We start from the raw sequence: 20,303 nt of genomic DNA, 5'->3' as shown, positions 1-20,303 counted from the left end.
CAAACACGTAACATCTGATGATGATCATGCCACACGAGCCTCCCCCCTCAATGGCTTTTCAAGGCCCGCCACAGGATTTAAGAACCTGAGTCATATAGTTTGGCCCGGCCAAGATCACCATCCATCCGTATGCAAACACAAAGTAGGCATACGTAACATCAGTAGTCGAAACGACTACAACATCGCCAAATATAGGCCATACAATAATTTATATATATATATACATACTATAACATTCCAAGGCCAACTATATACTAGCAAGCCTATATAACATAGTTTAAACTTTTCATCAGGAAAAATCGTTTAGGTGTGCATGCTAGCCCAAAACTTAAAAGAGTAAAAAGGCGCATCATGAACTCACCTGACACGAGGCACGAATTCACCATTAGCTAAAGAGTCCCTAAGAAATCCCAAACTCAAACACCTGTCGGTTTACATTCAAACATTACTAACGACATCGAAAGAACTCGTTTATCCTACGAGACGTTCTAACATGGTTCGAGTTACTTAAACCCTCGACCTCATCAAACTAAATCACAACAGCCCCCGAGGCCTCACATTCACTAGAACGACCCTTAGGTACTCACGGGAATAAAGAATTCCCAAATTACCCCCGGAAGCACTAGGTGATACTAACACGCGCGTTTAAGAGTTGTTTAAGCACTTAACATCCAACTCAGCCCCGTGTGGACCTAATATGATAATTTCACAGCCAACAAGTCCACACAACGCTACACGAGTCAAATGGGTCGCTAACTCGCAAGTACAACGCACTAACAATTCAATAAACGCAAATGATCGTTGTACCGACCCGTTTGAGTAACCGACAACCAATTCAGCCCCATTAACTTAAGAAAATAGTTTTTCACAGCCCTTAATTCATACCAAGGCTACACAATCCGAATTGGTTTTTAATTCCCTCAAACAACGCACTAGACACCACAATCAACAAACTAGACAACCTAAATCCTAGTTTTCAATTTATCGGCAATTGATCAATCAAGCGGGCTTCATAGCTCACAATACTAAAGTATAACACATATGACGTACCTAGGAAGATGACGGAGCAAAAAATCACTTCAAACAGCCCCGACAAGAACACCATAGAACATCCACCGGTTAGGCCTAAAACGAACTTATCGATCAATAACAAGAAAAACGTGCAGATTTTAGCATGCGAAGATGCATTTAATTACATAGGATAACCTTTGAAATAAATTATTAAATTTTTTCCAGAATTTACTAAATGTCTTAGATTTATAAAAATATTTTTATTATATTTTTCTATTGGACACAAAAATTATAAAAATTCCTTCCACACAGCAAGGTATGTGCAGCTATTTCAGTGCGCAACAAAATAGTTTTATTTTTATAAAATTCATTACCAAACCAAATTAAATGATTCCAATTGGGTTTGATTCTTAACTTTAAATATTAAGTTCCAGAAGTGGAACCAACTAATTTGGACTTGTTGAAAAAGAGTTATGATGTCGGGAAGACAGACCAGAATCCATCATCCCGCATCAGCTTTGACACTCGATCTTATAAATTCATAAAAACCATTCAAATCTTGTCCAAAAATTACATAATATACCTTTCTGGAAACTAAACTCAAAGTAGAACATCATGGTAAGAAGAATTGATCAAAAACAATGGATTATTATCACGTTACAGACCCGACAATAAACGTATACAAATCTATCAGCAAACTGTTATCATCAAAAATCAACCTTAACGACCAATAAGCGCGTTAATATGATCAATTAAGGTGTAAAAGACATGGGGAATCAAAAAACCGACCTTGAATTGAAGTTTTTACAGTTGAAACCCGGCTGCACAGAAGAAAAATCGCCAGGGGGTCTGGTCCGATCGGCTGCGCATGGGGTTTAGGGTTAGGGTTTTTCATTATTTTATGATATAAAATAAATGTTACACATTAGCCCTCAAAGTTTAAGGGATATGGTAACTTGGAAGGAAAGGTTGGATAATATAATGTACCGAGATGACATAAAGGCTCCCGAGAAACGTCAGTTAAATCCCGAGAATAATACATACTTTACAAGCTTTAACTCTTGGAACCGAAATTAACGGGCGTTAAAAGTCCACCCCCCTTACAACGGGATTCATCCCCGAATCCCGACGCGAAAGGAACAACTGCGGATAGAGCTTCATCATCTCGTCCTCGGACTCCCAAGTAGCCTCGGAACCCCTACGGTGCCTCCACTGCACCTTCACCTGTCTAACCACCTTATTCCTCAAACGCCTTTCCTGACGGTCTAGTATAGCAATAGGTTCCTCAACATAGTTCAGCTTACTATCCAACTCAATATCATCAAGAGGCACATGGGCCTCCTCATCGGCTAAACATTTCCTCAAATGAGACACGTGAAAAGTAGGATGAATCCCCGCGAGCTACTCAGGCAATTCCAGCCTATATGCTACCTCACCAACTCGGGACAAAATACGGAACGGACCAATAAACCTCGGACTGAGCTTCCCCCTCTTACGAAAACGAATAATGCCCTTCCAAGGAGAAACTTTTAACATAACCCGATCCCCAGCTTCAAACACAATCGGTCTTCGCCTTTTATCCGCGTAGGACTTTTGACGATCCTGAGCGGCCTTCATAAAAGTCTTAACCTTATCGAGCTTCTCAGTCGTAGCCTCAACCACCTCCAAACTACCCAACTGTTTCTGACCAACGGAACCCCAACAAACTGAAGTCCTACATCTCCTACCATACAACATCTCAAAAGGTGGCATCCCAATCGTGGCGTGATAACTTTTATTATACGAGAATTCGACTAACGGTAAGTGACGATCCCAACTACCACCGAAATCGATAACGCAAGCCCGCAACATATCCTCAAGAGTCTGTAAGGTCCTCTCAGACTGACCATCCGTCTGCGGGTGATAAGCGGTACTGATGAGAAGTTTGGTACCCATCTCCTCATGAAACTTCTTCCAAAACCCGGAGGTAAAACACGTATCCCTAATCCTTAATCAACTCCAACCACCGACGCTTTCGCATAATCAGTTCCTTTTGCTCGAAGAAATAGTTTAAGCTCTTATGATCGGTATAGATAACGCAAGGAACACCATACAAATAATGCATCCACAAAGTCAGTGCAAACACAACCGCCGCCAGCTCCAAATCGTGAGTGGGATAATTCGCCTCATGAGGCTTCAACTGCCGTGAGGCATAAGCAATGACTCGGCCTCGCTGCATCAAAACACACCCAAGCCCCTGGTAAGAGGCATCAGAATAAACCACCAAATCATCAGTGCCATCGGGTAAAGCTAGAATCGGGGCATGCGTCAACCTGTTCTTCAACTCGAGAAAAGTCTCCTCCTGCTCAGTACCCAAGCAAACTTAACGCTCTTGTTGGTCAACTTGGTCAATGACGAAGCAATTTTTGAAAACTCGGGAATGAAATAGCGGTAATACCCCGCCAAGCCCAGAAAACTACGAATTTCTGATGGAGACTTATGAGATCCACATTCGTTTACGGCTTCCACCTTTGTAGGGTTAACCAAAATACCACTCGGGTTAATAACATGACCCAAGAACTAAACCTCGCGTAACCAAAAGGAACACTTATAAAATTTCGCATACAACTTGTTCTTTCGCAGAGCTTCCAAAACTTCCGTGAGATGACCAGCGTGATCGGATTCACTTTTGGAATACACAAGAATGTCGTCGATGAACACAATAACCGAACGATCGAGCATCGGCCTACACACCCGGTTCATAAGATCCACGAACGCAGTCGGTGCGTTGGTCAAACCGAAAGACATCACGAGGAATTCATAATGTCCATAACGGGTGCGGAAGGCGGTCTTAGGAATATCATCCTCCCGAATTTTCAACTAATGATACTCGGACCTAAGGTCGACCTTCGAGAACCAACTAGCTCCTTGGAGCAGATCAAATAAGTCGTCGATTCTCGGAAGAGGGTACCGATTTTTGACAGTGAGCTTCTTCAATTCACAGGTAGTAAATGCACATTCGCATGCTACTGTCCTTCTTCTTAACCAACAGGGTGAGATGCTCGGTCGAATGAAGCCCTTAATGAGCAAGTCTTCCAACTGGGCTATAAGTTCTTTCATTTCGTCCGGCACAAGGTCTATCTGAAACTCGACCTTGCGGTCTGGTGGCACGCCTGACAAATCATCAGGAAATACATCCGGGAAATCCCGATCAATAGGAACATCACCGACGGTAGCTACCTCGGTTTTCATATTTATAGCATACGCCAGATACGCCCCGCAACCCCACTGCATCAATCTCTCCGCTTTATGCATATATATGATATGTGGCGTCGCACCACTCTGATCATCGAAGACCGTAACTTGGGTTCCATCCGGGGCCCTTAGACGTACAAGTTTCTGACCACAAATGATATGAGCATCAACACTTGAGAGCTAATCAATCCCAAGCACCACATCGAAACAACCAAGCGGCATCAAGTGCAACCGCACCGGAAATTTATACCTAGATAACTCAATTGAACAACCCTGAACAGCCCTAGACATGGGAACGGATATTCCTACGACAACCTCAACCTCAAACACATCGACTACGCACTCGGGTGATTTATCCAACGAGGAACAGAAAGAGGTAGACATAAGACTTCTACTGGCACCCGAACCCAATAAGACTGAAGCTTGTAATTCATCAAGTAAAAAGGTATCTGGGATAACATTACGCTCCTACTTAGCTAAACAGTTGCACATACATTCTTGAAGGAGCGAGGAATTTAAGCGGTCAAGTACCAAGAAAGCCAGAGTGACAGCATGCTACGCCTCAGCTAAACAATTACGCGCAAAGTGTTCGAGAGGATGGGAAATGAACAGGAGAATTTAAGGAATGAGAGGAACTTTAATGCTAACGACACGAACATTAGACATATCCTATCCCTACAAAGACAGCACCATAACACAGTCAAGCACAAGTAGCATTTAGAACATTGAAGGTAAGGGTAAACTGCTAATAACGTTGATCAAGTGTTATTAATCATTTACTTTATCCGCCCGTCCTAAGCACCCCCTGCCCATAACCATATTAGCATCCTATCTAACACTTAAACAAGTATGCACATAATGGTACCTTAATGCTTATAAAATAAATAAATAATTATAAAATTTACCTCTTAGCGTGCTGCTACTCACGGCTGGCATTTCTGGTCCCTTCTTTTTCAGTTCGAGTCCAAGCATTCAAGAATGCTCGGATCCCTCGAACCATGGCTCTGATACCAACTTGTAAGGCCCCAAACCCCGGGAACCCTACAGTTGGTATTCATACATAATACTTATAAAATACTTAAACTTGAAAACAATTCATTTCATTAAAACAACCAATTCAGAGTATAATTCAGCGGAAAACCATAATAAATAAAATAAGTTCCCAAAACCCGGGAATAATGCCCAAAAACCAATTTAAATATATTTGATAAAACTTTTTAAAAAGAAATGTTTAATATTTAAATCTTCCATCCAAGTATGCCCTTCCTGTCCAAGTAGCTTCATGCACGTCCAAGCGGTAAGGCATCCTTCTCCTAACCTGAAAACTCACACTAACATGCACACAAAATCAGCTTGAGCTGAGTGAGTTCAGGTTTTCATAAACAATATTTCATACTTTATTTCAAAACTTATAATTCTAAACAATAGAGAGGATAATAATATAATTCACCAAATAATACATTCATCATCGAACACATGTACACGGGCCTCTCCACCACGAGTCAAGACTCGAGTAATATATTTGACCCGGACGCGGTAAGACCTAAGCATGCGACACGAGCCTCTCCACCACGGGTCAAACCCAAGTAATATATTTGACTCGGTCACAGCTTACACATCCAAGCACGTGATACGAGCCTCTCCACCACGGGTACAACCTGAGTAATATATTTGACCCGATCACGGCTCAACATAAAACGGGCCTCTTCACCACGGGATTTTAAAACCCGAGTAATATATTTGACCCGCCAAAATGAGGATCACGCCACACGGGCCTCTCCACCACGAGATTTGAAAACCCGAGTAATATATTTGACCCGGTCGTGATCACCATGCACACACACATCAATAAGCCTACTCACATCATTCTTAGTCACGAGGAACTAAATATCATCACACAACCGTAGGCTATAAGGTAACACATATTCATACATACATATATACCTTCATACATTCATACATACATACATATATATATATATATATCATCCCAAGACAATCCAAATTACAAGTAAGCCTATGGACCATAAGGTAATATATAATAATCAGTCCAGTACATGAACTAAGTAAATAGGTCTACTCGTATTTAATTACTACCAAGCCTATTAACATCATCGAGTCTAGACCATAATCAGGTATATAACCTTAAGGAATATATGACCATAACGAGTCTAAAATATCCTAAGGCATAGAATATAGTCCACTCATAGTTTTATAAATGCACAAATACAAGTAAAGCTATGTAATACCATCCAAATAGTTGTAACGAGTAAAATCGTGTAAAATTGTATTACGGTGTGTATGCTAGCCCAAAACGTAAAAAGATTTAAAAGGGGCATCATGAACTCACCTGAAACGAGCCACACAAACACCAAAGAGTTTGAGAAATTCAAAGTCAATCTACAATTTACAAGCCTGTCAGATTGCACACAAAGATTACTAACTAAACGTACCGACTCGTTTATCCTACGAGACGTTCTAACATGATTTGATTGACCTAAAGCCTTGACATTACCAAATTCAATTACATCAGCCCTCGAGGCCATGTATTTACCAAAACCACCCTTAGTTAATCCCGGGGACAAAGGGTTCCCAATTTACCCCCGAGAGTTGTTGACTTTATCGAATATGCGCGTTAACGGGTTGTTTATGCACTTAGATACCGACTCAGCCCCGTGTGGACCAAATTTAGTAAAATCACAGCCAACAAGTCCACACGACGCTACACGAGTTGGATGGGTCGGTAATTCGCAAGCACGATGCACAAATTACCAATAAACGCGAATTTGTGCCGTACCGACCCGTTTGAGTAACCGACAACCAATTCAGCCCCAATAACATAAAAATATAGTTTTTCACATCCAACAAATCATACTGAGGCTACAACATCCGAATTGGTTGTTAATTCCCTCAAACAATGCGCTAGACGCAACAATTGACAAACTAGACAACCAAAACTTAGTTTTCACTTCATCAACGGTTGACCAATCTAACGAATGCCAAAACTCATGATACTAAAGTATATTACACTAGACATACCTAAGAAGATGACGGAGCATGAACTTCAATTATAACAGCCCCGAAAGATGCGAGAAAGGGCAGCCACCGGTTAAGCCTAAAACGAACTTATCGATCAATAACGAATATAGCATGCAGATTTTAGCATGCAAAGATGTATTTTATTACATAGGAAAACCATAGAATTAAATTATTAAACTTTTACCATAGTTGCATAAATATCTTAAGTTTATAAAAATATTTTTATTATTTTTTTCTAGTGAACACAAAAATCATAAAAATTCCTCCAACACAGAAAGGTATGTGCGGCTATTTCAGTGCGCAACAAAATGGTTTTATTTTTATAAAATTTATTACCCAGCCAAATTAAACGATTCCAATTGGGTTTGGTTCCTAACTCAAAATATTAACTTCTAGAAGTGGAACCAACCAATTTAGAGTTGTCGAAAAAGGGTTATGATGTCGGGAAGACAGACCAGAATCCGTCATCCCGCATCAGCTTTGACACTCGATCTTATAAAATCATAAAAAGTATTCAAATCTCGTCCAAAAATTACATATTATACCTTTCTGGAAACTAGACTCAAAGTAGAACATCATAAAAACAAGAATCGATCAAAAAAAATATTTTTTCATTGAGTTACAGACCGAGCAATAAACGAGTACGAATCTGTCAGAAATTGTTATAATCAAAACTCAACCCTAACGTGTTCAACAAAGGGTTTAATGGTGAAAAAAAAGTTATACTAAGATAGAACCGACCTGGAATTGAAGTTTGGATCGCCGGAAACGGGCTGGTCTTGCACGGAAATTGAGAAGAGAGGGGCAAGGGGCGCCGATCGGTGTAAGGGGTTGGGTTAGGGTTTAGGGTTTTTTTTTTTTTTTTGTATAATATAATAACGATAATACATCCTAGTCCCTCTACTTTAACAATGGGTGAACTTGTAAGAAAGTTAAGTAAGATACGTTTACGAGGGTGGCAAGCAGCTCTCGGGAGATTGTCGGGTCAAGCCCGGAAGGTGTACACAATACTACAAGGTTAAACCTTTTTATCGGAAATTAACGGACGTTACAAGTCTACCCCCCTAAAAATGGGATTCGTCCCCGAATCCCGTCGCGACAGAAATAGACGTGGATAAAGACGAAGCCTAATCATCTATAATACACAAGAGGACGATAGGGACAAAACCTCTACTAGCGCCCGAGTCAAACAGGAACTAGGCTTAAACCTCAAGAAGTAAAAGGAAAAGAACCTAGAGTGATAGCATGCTACGCCTCAGCTAAACAATCATGCGTGAAACGTTCAAGAGGATGAGAAATGGGTGGGAGAATTTAAAGAACGAGAGGAACTTTAACGCTAAGACACAAGCATTAGCCATATCCTATCCCTACAAAGACAGAACCCTAACACAGTCAAGCACAAGTGTCATTTAGAACATGGTAGGTAACGGTAAACTACTAATAGCGTTGATCAAGTGTTATTAATTGTTTACTTTACCCACCCATCCTAAGCACCCCCTGCTCCTAACCATATTCGCATCCCATCTAACACTTAAGCAATTTATGCACATAATAAAAATTTAAACGTCCAAGCGGTAAGCATCCTCCTCTAAACCTGAAACTCACACTAACATACACACAAAGTCAGCTTGAGCTGAGTGAGTTCAAGTTTTAATAATAGACATTTAAATAAATCATTCCAAGGGTTTAAATATAAAAATGGGATTATAAAACATTCCAAGAGTCTAAAATATAATACGGGATACGAACAGTTAGGCCATCATCAGCACTAAGTATTCGTACTTAGACATCTATATACATCCATATATTTATATCCCTATAAATACCATCCAAATGATAACATCAGGGTCGAGCACATGTACAACCCAAACACGTAACATCTCATCCAAGTAATAACATCAGGGTCGAGCACACGTGCAACCCAAACACGTAACATCCAATGATGATCATGCCACACGAGCCTCCCCCCTCACGGGCTTTTCAAGGCCCGCCACAGGATTTAAGAACCTGAGTCGTATAGTTGGGCCCGACCAAGATCACCATCCATCCGTATGCAAACACGAAGTAGGCATACGCAACATCAGTAGTCGAAAAGATTACAACATCGCCAAATATAGGCCATACAATAATTTATATATGTATATATACATACTATAACATTCCAAGTCCAACTATATACTAGCAAGCCTATATAAAATAGTTTAAACGTTTCATCAGGAAAAATCGTTTAGGTGTGCATGCTAGCCCAAAACTTAAAAGAGTAAAAAGGCGCATCATGAACTCACCTGACACAAGGCACGAATTCACCATGATCTAAAGAGTCCCTAAGAAATCCCAAACTCAAACACCTGTCGGTTTACATTCAAACATTACTAACGACATCGAAAGAACTCGTTTATCCTACGAGACGTTCTAACATGGTTCGAGTTACTTAAACCCTCGACCTCATCAAACTAAATCACAACAGCCCCCGAGGCCTCACATTCACTAGAACGACCCTTAGGTACTCCCGGGAATAAAGAATTGCCAAATTACCCCCGGAAGCACTAGGTGATACTAACACGCGCGTTTAAGAGTTGTTTAAGCACTTAACATCCAACTCAGCCCCGTGTGGACCTAATATGATAATTTCACAGCCAACAAGTCCACACGACGCTACACGAGTCAAATGGGTCGGTAACTCGCAAGTACAACGCACTAACAATTCAATAAAAGCAAATGCGCGTTGTACCGACCCGTTTGAGTAACCGACAACCAATTCAGCCCCATTAACTTAAGAAAATAGTTTTTCACAGCCCTTAATTCATACCGAGGCTACACAATCCGAATTGGTTGTTAATTCCCTCAAACAACACGCTAGACACCACAATCAACAAACTAGACAACCTAAATCCTAGTTTTCAATTTATCGGCAATTGATCAATCAAGCGGGCTTCATAGCTCACAATACTAAAGTATAACACATATGACGTACCTAGGAAGATGACGGAGCAAAAAATCACTTCAAACAGCCCCGACAAGAACACCATAGAACATCCACCGGTTAGGCCTAAAACGAACTTATCGATCAATAACAAGTAAAACATGCAGATTTTAGCATGCGAAGATGCATTTAATTACATAGGATAACCTTTGAAATAAATTATTAAATTTTTACCAGACTTTATTAAATGCCTTAGGTTTATAAAAATATTTTTATTATATTTTTCTATTTGACAAAAAATTTATAAAAATTCCTCCAACACAGCAAGGTATGTGCAGGTATTTCAGTGCGCAACAAAATGGTTTTATTTTTATAAAATTCGTTACCAAACCAAATTAAATGATTCCAATTGGGTTTGATTCTTAACTCAAAATATTAAGTTCCAGAAGTGGAAACAACTAATTTGTACTTGTTGAAAAAGAGTTATGATATCGGGAAGACAGACCAGAATCCATCATGCCGCATTAGCTTTGACACTCGATCTTATAAATTCATAAAAACCATTCAAATCTTGTCCAAAAATTACATAATATAACTTTCTGGAAACTAGACTCAAAGTAGAACATCATGGAAAGAAGAATTGATCAAAAACAATGGATTATTATCGCGCTACAGACCCTACAATAAACGTATCCGAATCTGTCAGCAAACTATTATCATCAAAACTCAACCTTAACAACCAATAAGCGCGTTAATATGATCAATTAAGGTGTAAAGGACATGAGGAATCATAAAACCGACCTTGAATTAAAGTTTTTACGGTTGAAACCCGGTTGCACAGAAGAAAAATCACCAGGGGAATCTGGTCCGATTGGCTGCGCATGGGGTTTAGGGTTAGGGTTTTTCATTATTTTATGATATAAAATAAATGTTACACATTAGCCCTCAAAGTTTAAGGGATATGGTAACTTGGAAGGAAATGTTGGATAATTTAACGTACCGAGATGACGTAAAGGCTCCCGAGAAACATCGGTTAAATCTCGAGAATAATACATACTTTACAAGCTTTAACTCTTGGAACCGAAATTAACGGGCGTTACAAGCAGTTTCAACTTCAAAAGTTTGCTGGACCATTTTGTTCATTTTTTGGGTTTTACTTTTTCAGGTTCGGGTGTTGACGGTTTATTTTCAACCATAAAATGGGGAACCGGAATATGTGAAAAATTGGTGTTTCTGGTTAATATTTGTCTACAGAAGATTGTCCGAGGTAATTATTTACAGTTTATTTATAGTTACTTGATTTATCGGTTATTCCAGGAGCGAATATGTTTAATTTGACAGTGTTGGGCAAAATAACCGTCAAGTTCAAGCCCGTATCATTGTTGTGTCTGTTCACTGTTTACGATTTTGTTTATGTTTGTTATTGTTATAGCTGAAGACGGGATTGCTGTGATGGGAATGTTCATCGGTTATGAATTTTTGGGTTGATTGATTTGTTAAAGGGAACTTGGATGTGGTACTAATATGGAATAAACCTAGAGAAAATGGAACTGACGGGTGTGCTGGTGACAACATAAGTGAAAAAATAAAGAGGTTGGTGGCAAGTTGTGTGAACTATTGCTAGTTTGGATGATCTTTCGGTTAGAGTTTACGTTAACTGGCCGTGTCTACGGTCATAGAACTCTTGGTACCGCTTTCTTTCCATGAAAGTTCTACTGATGTTATAACTGTTTTCCTGTTAGATGGTTTGGAACTATGATTATTACTTCTTATTCGTTTGGAATTGTGAAGTTATATCTTGTTCGGTGGTGATCAGTGGTACAACATTTGAGAGGATCGGGATCTTGTGCAAGGTAAAATTATTTTCTAGGAAAGTACGAGTGGGGTTCAGCTCATGGAGTATTGGTGTGGCATGGATTAGGATAACAAAGGCAGTGGGAGCCGCGCATAGTCGACATGGTAGGTTACGTAGAGGTGGGACATTTAAAGAGTTGATGTCAAAAGGTTTGGAATTCTACTTCTAAGAATGTATCTAGGGTTGATGCATTGGGACTCAGTGAAGGCAGCGAAGACTCTTGGGTTCAAGATTCTATGCTTTATTTCTTGTTACTCACTTCAATGAAGCATTGGTGAATCTTTTAGTCAAAGAATTTTGGAAGATACGGCGTCTGTATCATCGGAAGAAGTGAACCAACTTCCAAGTTATAATGTCTTGGATCGTTGAATCGGGTAGAGCTAAGGGGTTTCAGTTTGCAGACATGAAGCCTAGAGCCACGGGGATGTCAGCTTAAGCGTATTCGGAGGTCTGAACATGTTCGGGGCTTTGGTAACAGTGTGAACACGCGGTGTGTTCTTAGTTTATTTCCAATGGGACGTTGGGTTCAGAAGACTGGGAATCTGAATATCAAAATCTCTTTTGGTATAGTCTGCTGATTTGGATAGTCTTTATCCTCTGGAAGTCTTTAAAGTCGGTAATGTGAGTAAGTGAGGGTCGGATAAGATTGAGGATGAGTCATTGGCAACTTTTTTTGCCATGGCTAGGTCATGATGACCGGAGGAGTTCTCGGGAGCTTCAATGAGCCTTTTAGGTAACTGATGAGAATGACAGCTACAACTAGGGTGGATTGGTAGAAATTTTAGCTTGGTCCTAGGGAACTGTAGGCTTGGAGAATTCTTTTGTTGAAGTTTTAGCTTGTTCATGAAACTGAAAACTTAGTAGATTTCTGTTACTAAAGATTACTAGAGTTACTGGATAACTGGGATTGCTATTTGCTTGGACAGCGGGCTGCAGTTTTTCACAAGGCCTTCAAGTAGGAGATTGTTGGTTTATGAAGGCCTTTGGGCCGGTTCTATTAGGAGGCCCAGCTTTGGTTTTAACCCTAATCTTGTTAATCATATATGTATCCCGTCATGCAATTGTAATATGGGTTCTGAACTAATAAGAAAAACCTAGTTGCAGCCCGTAGATGTAGGTCCCCTCATGGGGACCGGACCATGTTAAAATTCTTGTGTCGTTTATATTTTCGTTTATGTGTTTAATGTTGTGAATGTGTGTGTTGTTTCGCTTCTGCGGCCGCTTTGTACCTAACAATAGAATCATCACAATAATCAAAAGATTGATAGTATTGTATCACCGACTCTTGCTCACCCTTAGCGCCAGCTCGTCATCACAACAAGTACAAGCTCAATATAAACCTAGGTGTGTGTATGTGTGTGCTAACTATTATTGATCATGAGACTCTTGCTCACCCTTAGCGCCAGCTCGTCATCAGACGACGAATCCTGTTAGATCCGTAGAAAACATTACTATAGAGGGGAGAAGGGGTAGAGGACGACCTAAATTGACTTGGGATGAGAGGATTAGGCATGATTTAATAGACCTAAACCTCTCCGAGGACATGGTTGAGGATAGGAATTCGTGGAGAAGTAGAATTAAAGTTAAGGATTTTTAGAGAGAATTGAATAACTTAGGGCTTAGACTTAACTTATTTAGGTCACATACCATAATGGTATTTCCCTTACATATATTATTATTATTATTTATTATTATTATTAGCTTTTATATTGCTGTTAAACTGTGACCTTATTATTAATATTATTATAATTAGTAGTAGTTTTTATATAACTGTTAAACTTTGATTTCCTTTATTTTGCTTCATACACATGTACTTAGAGCGAGGGTCTCTCTGGAAGCCACCTCTTTATTCCTTTGGATAGAGGTACGGTGTGCCTACATCCCACCCTCCCCAGACCCTACCTATAGCTTTGCTGTCGGTGGGATTTTACTGGGTATGATTGATTGATTGATTGAGAGAGACTTTTGTGATCAATTTATACATGTGTGAAGTTGTTGATGAGCCTAGGGTGAAATTGACGTTTACTAGATCAGTTACAAACAACTGATATTTTACATATACTGTTATAATAACAAACTACTGATATAATACAAAAGAAACCTAACTACTGATGAGTAATGAAAACAACTAATTAATCGATCATCAATTGTTATTCTTTGTCTTTTCTTCAGCATCAGCTGCTAGTCGTAGCAGCAATTCTGGTATTAGCTATTCGAAGCAGTCCTTTTTATTCTTTATTGTTTATAGTGAATAACAACTGATCATTGATAATCAGTTAGTTGGTCTTTGACAAGTTCTTTTCAGGTTCAACAAAAAAGAAGGAATATTGAGTAAGATTCTTCAAGTGTATTCTTGAAACTCTTATGCTTGTGAGTACATAAAAGATTAGAGAAAATCTACATTTGCATTTTTGTTAATTATGGAGAAATAGTGTTGCATGCTTACCAATATTAAGAAGTCCATACGATGATCAATACCTTAACAATATATAAACACATATATGAATATATGTATACACCACACATGAATATATATATAAGGGTGATTTTAATTGTGAAGGACACAGTAAATATGAACAACCAGACACAATATCCATGATAAGACCACATTTGTTACCAATACTATTACATGGTATACATTATTATTGATTACACTTTATGTGCATTCATAGCGGAGTGTATGCATTGATTATTGTACTACATATAGTTATCGATAATAGATCATTGTTCTACTTGGATCAATTTTTTTTTACTATGATTAGACACGAGGAAGAGAAGTCAAACAACATATATTTTGAACATCCACTTTTTCTTATTCGATTGCAATCATATTCAAATCTATAAATAAATTCAAGATCAAAATTGATTCTCGCGTCTGATTTTGATTGTATTCAGTGTCCTTTATATTGTGCACATTTGGTATATATCGAACTTATTTTATTTTTGATCGTATATAGATCCCATACAGTATGCATGGTACAAATTGCTTTAATGGAATCGTTTATCCTAATCAAGCAAAAACGCTAACCGGTCCGAATGCAAACAATGTTTTTACATGGGAGTGTATGACATGTTCCAAAATACATAATACATGTTCTGAGAAGTGTAGAATACATTTTTACATACTTTTTTGAATGGGGCACCCTGTATGATAATATTTTTATTAAACTCCTATAAATATGGTATGGTAATTATATAAATCATTAGCAAATTAACGTGTACAAACTACACACCATCTCCCAATTTATTTGCTGAATAAAGTACACAAACAAACAAATAAATAATATTATTTGTAAACCAACCTCCTACTCTCTGCCACTTCTGATCCATCTGTTTGTTTAATAAATTATTATATAAATATTAATTAATCACACTTCTCTTTATCTTGCCCGCAACGCAACTTATTTACTCAAATCGAAGCCAACCATTTTCCCTTTGTCTCTTACTCATTTCCGAATCATTTTTTTGATTTCTAGCTCTTTGTCTTCACATCTTCTCTTCATCCCATTCAGATTTTCAAGAACTTGGTCTTCATCTTCTTCATCATTTGAAGCTTTCAGTTTTCTTGTTTTTTGTATCAATGGATGCTGCTTGTGATCTTGAGGTGGATGTTAATGGTGAACAAACTTTCTTTGTTCATAAGGTAATGTTTAAGATTTCCTGCAAGTAGTAACACATTTTCTATATTATGTTTTTTTTTATATGGTTAATAATTTGTCTGCGTTCATTGTACCGACAACTTAATTGTTTTAGAGTAGAATTTGCATTTATTATCATGTTTTTGTATTTCTAACACTAAATTATCTATCTTGTTCCGGCCTTGCTCTCACCCTTTAAAATTTATAATATATTTGAGTAAAGAAATGTTCTTTTCTTCTGGACTCGTAAATTTTCAAGATTCTTTATAATTTACTATTTTATTGCTTTTTTTATAAATGAAGTTTCTGGATGAACATATGAAATGTCATCTTCCTGGTGTTTAAGCGTGTATTTATTAATTGTATCAATAGGTTGTATTCATATTTATTATTCTTATTCATAATTGTATTCTCCATAAATGTCTTGTGGGGTGGGGGTTATGATGTGGGTATCAACTATCAAGTGGCATAGGATCCAATATTATCATTGCAACCCATGTAAAAATAAAAGAACATTCTTTCACTTCTATCTTCTTTTTTTACTTTCACTTTTATTGTTCTTAAATTGAATCATTTTCATTAATATTATTGGTTCTTTAAAGCTAACTAGATGTGAATTTGGGTTGTAATTTATTTTTTTACTTTTGTTGATTTTAAATTGAAAAAATTTTTAAGAACAAGTTTTTTTTAGTTAACTAAAAGTTGGTATGAATTGGGTTGAATTTTGTTACTAAAGTTAATAAAGATTCTTCTCTTACAAACAATTTATTGCATACAGTGACGTCTCACCATTCTTTACTGCAAATTGGTCCTATTTTTCTACTTTATACCAATCTTCTATGTTACATAAATACATTACCTTTTGTGGTGCTTTAAATGCCCTGCAAAAGAGCCCTTGTGTAGTTGCCTTGACTTGTACAATCTCCGAATGTTTTTTACATGAAGAGTAAAAAAAGTGACATGTTTGACATTGTTGATCAAACAATTTGTTTTTAGGATTATTCACGGATGGTTGGATATATTTTGACGTGTTTATTTATTTTTATTTAATCGGTTGTTTATGTGATTTCAAATGGCATATGTGCTATACATTTTAACTTTCTTGGTCAACAATTTGTCCATACAAGATTCAAGATCTCATTGATTCCTAAAAGGTTCAAGATCATGAATGCTGGATATATTTTGACTTCTTTTTGTTAAAAGGGATCTTTCTCGGAGTCCAAATCGCATACGTGATTAAGGGTTTCGTGGTTATATGTAAAAATACATTTTGATTTTCTCGGTCAAACACTTTGTTTCCATTATTCAAAACAACATTGATTCTTAAAAGGTTTCAAGATAATGGATATTGAGATACATTTTGATCTTTTTTGATCAAACAGGTTCTCTCTAGGATTCAAATTCGCGTACGTTCTTAAGGTTTTCGTGGTTATATACGAAGATACATTTTGACTTTCTTGGTCAAACGGGTCATTTTTAAAATGCAAAGCTTCATATATTCTTGTTGGTTAACACCCTTCTATTTATAACTAAATGTCATTCGTTTTTTTATATTTTGCCATATATCATTTGTTTCATGATCGTTGTAGAACACCATCTCATCATACTGTGGAAAACTCAGAAACTTATTCGATAAATCCAAAGGCGCCACAACGAATCTCAAAGTCATATTACATGATTTTCCAGGCGGGCCCGAAAGCTTCGAGCTTGTTTCAAGATTCTGCTACAACAAAGGCAAAATCGTGATAAACCCCTACAACGCTCACCACCTATTATGTGCTGCACATTACTTGGAAATGAACGAAACCATCAGCGGGCCACACAATCTTCTTGAGCAAACAAAGAAATGCATTGAAGAAATCAAGTTTTGGAGTTGGCCCGAGCTTCTATCCGCTTTAAAAATCTCTCTAAATTTAGCCCCGGTCTCGGGCCGGTCCCAAATTCTTCAAAAATGCTTGGACTCAGTAGTTGCTAGGCTCATTTTCACATGTGAAACGAGCCAGTCATGTCCTTCTAGCTCATCACCTGAGAGCTCAGTTCTTCGGTTATCAAACGACAGCAAAAGCACCGAGAGTCTTAGAAGCGGGTTTTTGCGGTCAACATGGTGGTATGAAGATCTAGTCAAAATTTTGACTCCAAGTTTAGTCAAACTTTTGGTCAAATCGATCATTCTTCACAAATTCGATCACGGGGGTAACCAGTAGATTTCTCTTTAACTATCAAAAGTCAAGATTTCTCGACGCCACGTCAGATGAAAAACGAGAAATAACTGAAACCGTCATTGATAGTCTTTCTTTGCTAGATCAAAGTTCAGCTTCTTGCAAGAGTTTATTTGGGATTTTACGGGTTGCTTTAAGTTTAAACATTAAAAAAAAGTCACAGGAATGCTTTGGAGCATATGATCGGGTCTCAGTTGGATCAAGCAACTCTAGACAATCTTCTCGTTCCGTCTCCACACGTGTCAAGCTGTCTTTATGATGTTAATCTTGTTTTACAGCTTGTGAAGTGTTTCTTGACCGCAAAAAGTGGGCCTGGAATTCACATTTCCAAGTTGAAGAAAGTGGCTAGGTTGATCGACTCGTATGTAGCAGAAGTGGCCCCCGATCCGCGTTTGAAGCCGTGTAAATTCTTGGCTCTTGTAAAGGCTCTCCCCGAGCCCGTTAGAGACTCATATGATGATATCTACCATGCCATCGACATTTATCTTCAGGTAACAGTTGTTTCCAATTTGAAAAACTGTTACTTCAGTTCCTTGTTTTTTTTTTTTTTTTTGGGGGGGGGGGGGGGGGTTGCAGAGTTGCCCTTACGAATCTATCAATCTTTATTAGTCAACGGTGTTAATTGATTATTATATATTTAAGCTAAAATATTTAGGTTACAATGCTTATTTAATACATTGCAAATGCTCGTTTGTTTGTAACGTAAGTGTACCCAAATACTTAAACCAAATATATATACTAATAAATTAACCAATAGTTAACATAAAAATCTGGCCTAGTTTCGTTAATGTGGGACAATTTGTTTTTTTTTTTTTTTCCTTAAAAGAATTTCAAGCTGAAATGACAAAACAAAAGAAACCAAACCAAAACAAAAAAATTGAAACCAAGCGATTTTCAAAAGCTTAAAAACCAAATTTCGGTTTGAGACCAAAGCCAACACCACTTACACGCCTTCTAGAATTAAGGTTTCGTGGTAGATATCCCTTAAATTTCGAATTCAATGAGATTTTCCTTATGTGAAACACTCAAACATCTAATTATCTAACAATTATATACAGGTCCACACCGGATTATCAGACGAAGAAAGAATAAGTATATTCAACAGTCTCGACTACACCAAACTTTCATCAGAAAGTTGCAATCGTCTTACTCAAAACGACAAATTCCCGCCAAAATTCGCTACCTTAGCTCTCAAAGCTCAACAACTCAAGCTTGAAAACCTTTTCCGTGGTATGGACACCCAAAAGCGGTTTATTCTCCCGCCACACGAACTTGTGTCAACCAAAACAAATGATGAGAGGCATGAGCAAGTCGTAATCTACGCTGAACAAGTTGTACCATATGAAGGGAAAAGAGATATTTTTAATGAAAATGAAAATATGAAAGCACATTTAGAAGGGATGCAATGGAGGGTGGTTGAGCTGGAAAAAGTTTGTAGGAAAATGCAAGCTCAAATGACCAAAATCTTGAAATCTAAATTGTCTAGACAAGCAAGTGCTAAATCGTTGCCAAAGCTTTGTTCATGATATTTATTTTTAGTAAATAATATTAGTATTTAGATATATTTTGTGTTATATTTCTTAAAAGCCGGTTTAGTTTGGTCATTGAACCTACAACCAACATGTGCAAGATTGTTTATAAAAATTGTAAATGCAGATTTTATTGTTGGTTATTTATACACATATAACGATAATTGAAATTGTATAGTCATAACCGAACTAGCAAATTCTCGATATAAGTTTTTTGGTTATTTTAGTTATGATCTGGTTATATTTTTCCTAGGTGTATGTTTTAAACCGTTATTAATCGATAAGAAAAGGTTTAAGCATAAACAACTATCTAGTAATGAATTGTACCCTACGCAGTGATAGTTGTACTTTCTTTTGATCTTTTCATTTACTGAATTGTCCCACTATGTTTATAATTTTTGGTTTGTGGGTAGAAATGTCGAGTCCTTTTTCCGTGTTTCCCTACTCATTCTGTTTCATTGGAATCAAAAGTTTCTTCCTACAGTCTTTTCATAAATAATTTTCAATAAACAATTATTTTTCATGATCACGAAAACTCGAATCTAAAAATATAAAACAAAAATGGCATTTAGGGTGGGGAATTTTAACGGGTTTTTGGTTGTCGGAATGAGTACCAGACTAATTATAAACCTTTTTAATTTATATGATCTAGATCCAAGTTGGCATTAGGATACACAAATAGCATAATTATTGATAGGGTGTGGGGAAATTGTTTTCGCTTGAACTCTGGCTATAAAATAGTTTTGACGCAAACAGTTCAACTTTCGCAAGAGAGATGCAAGTTTGAAAAACCCTAATTTTTATTATATATATCAATAATACTTTTACAAAATATATATCAAAGTAGATCTCAGA

At 37.6% G+C, this 20,303-nt stretch overlaps 1 pseudogene across 1 annotated transcript; it reads left to right on the top strand.

Moving 5' to 3' along the window:
* The first annotated feature begins 15,218 nt into the window (after positions 1–15,218).
* Positions 15,219–19,445, top strand: LOC143533588 (BTB/POZ domain-containing protein At3g22104-like; annotated as a pseudogene). The gene is made up of 3 exons (XR_013135384.1): positions 15,219–15,705; positions 17,290–18,410; positions 18,978–19,445. The product of XR_013135384.1 is annotated as a BTB/POZ domain-containing protein At3g22104-like (transcript).
* The last annotated feature ends 858 nt before the right edge of the window (positions 19,446–20,303 follow it).

The sequence above is a fragment of the Bidens hawaiensis genome, unplaced genomic scaffold (genome assembly GCF_021521415.1).
Source record: "Bidens hawaiensis isolate Kalapana, Puna unplaced genomic scaffold, B.hawaiensis_p1.1 tig00009799_1, whole genome shotgun sequence".
NCBI lineage: Eukaryota > Viridiplantae > Streptophyta > Magnoliopsida > Asterales > Asteraceae > Bidens > Bidens hawaiensis.
Note: the sequence above shows the minus strand (reverse complement) of the source record. Positions and strands in the feature narration are given on the sequence as shown.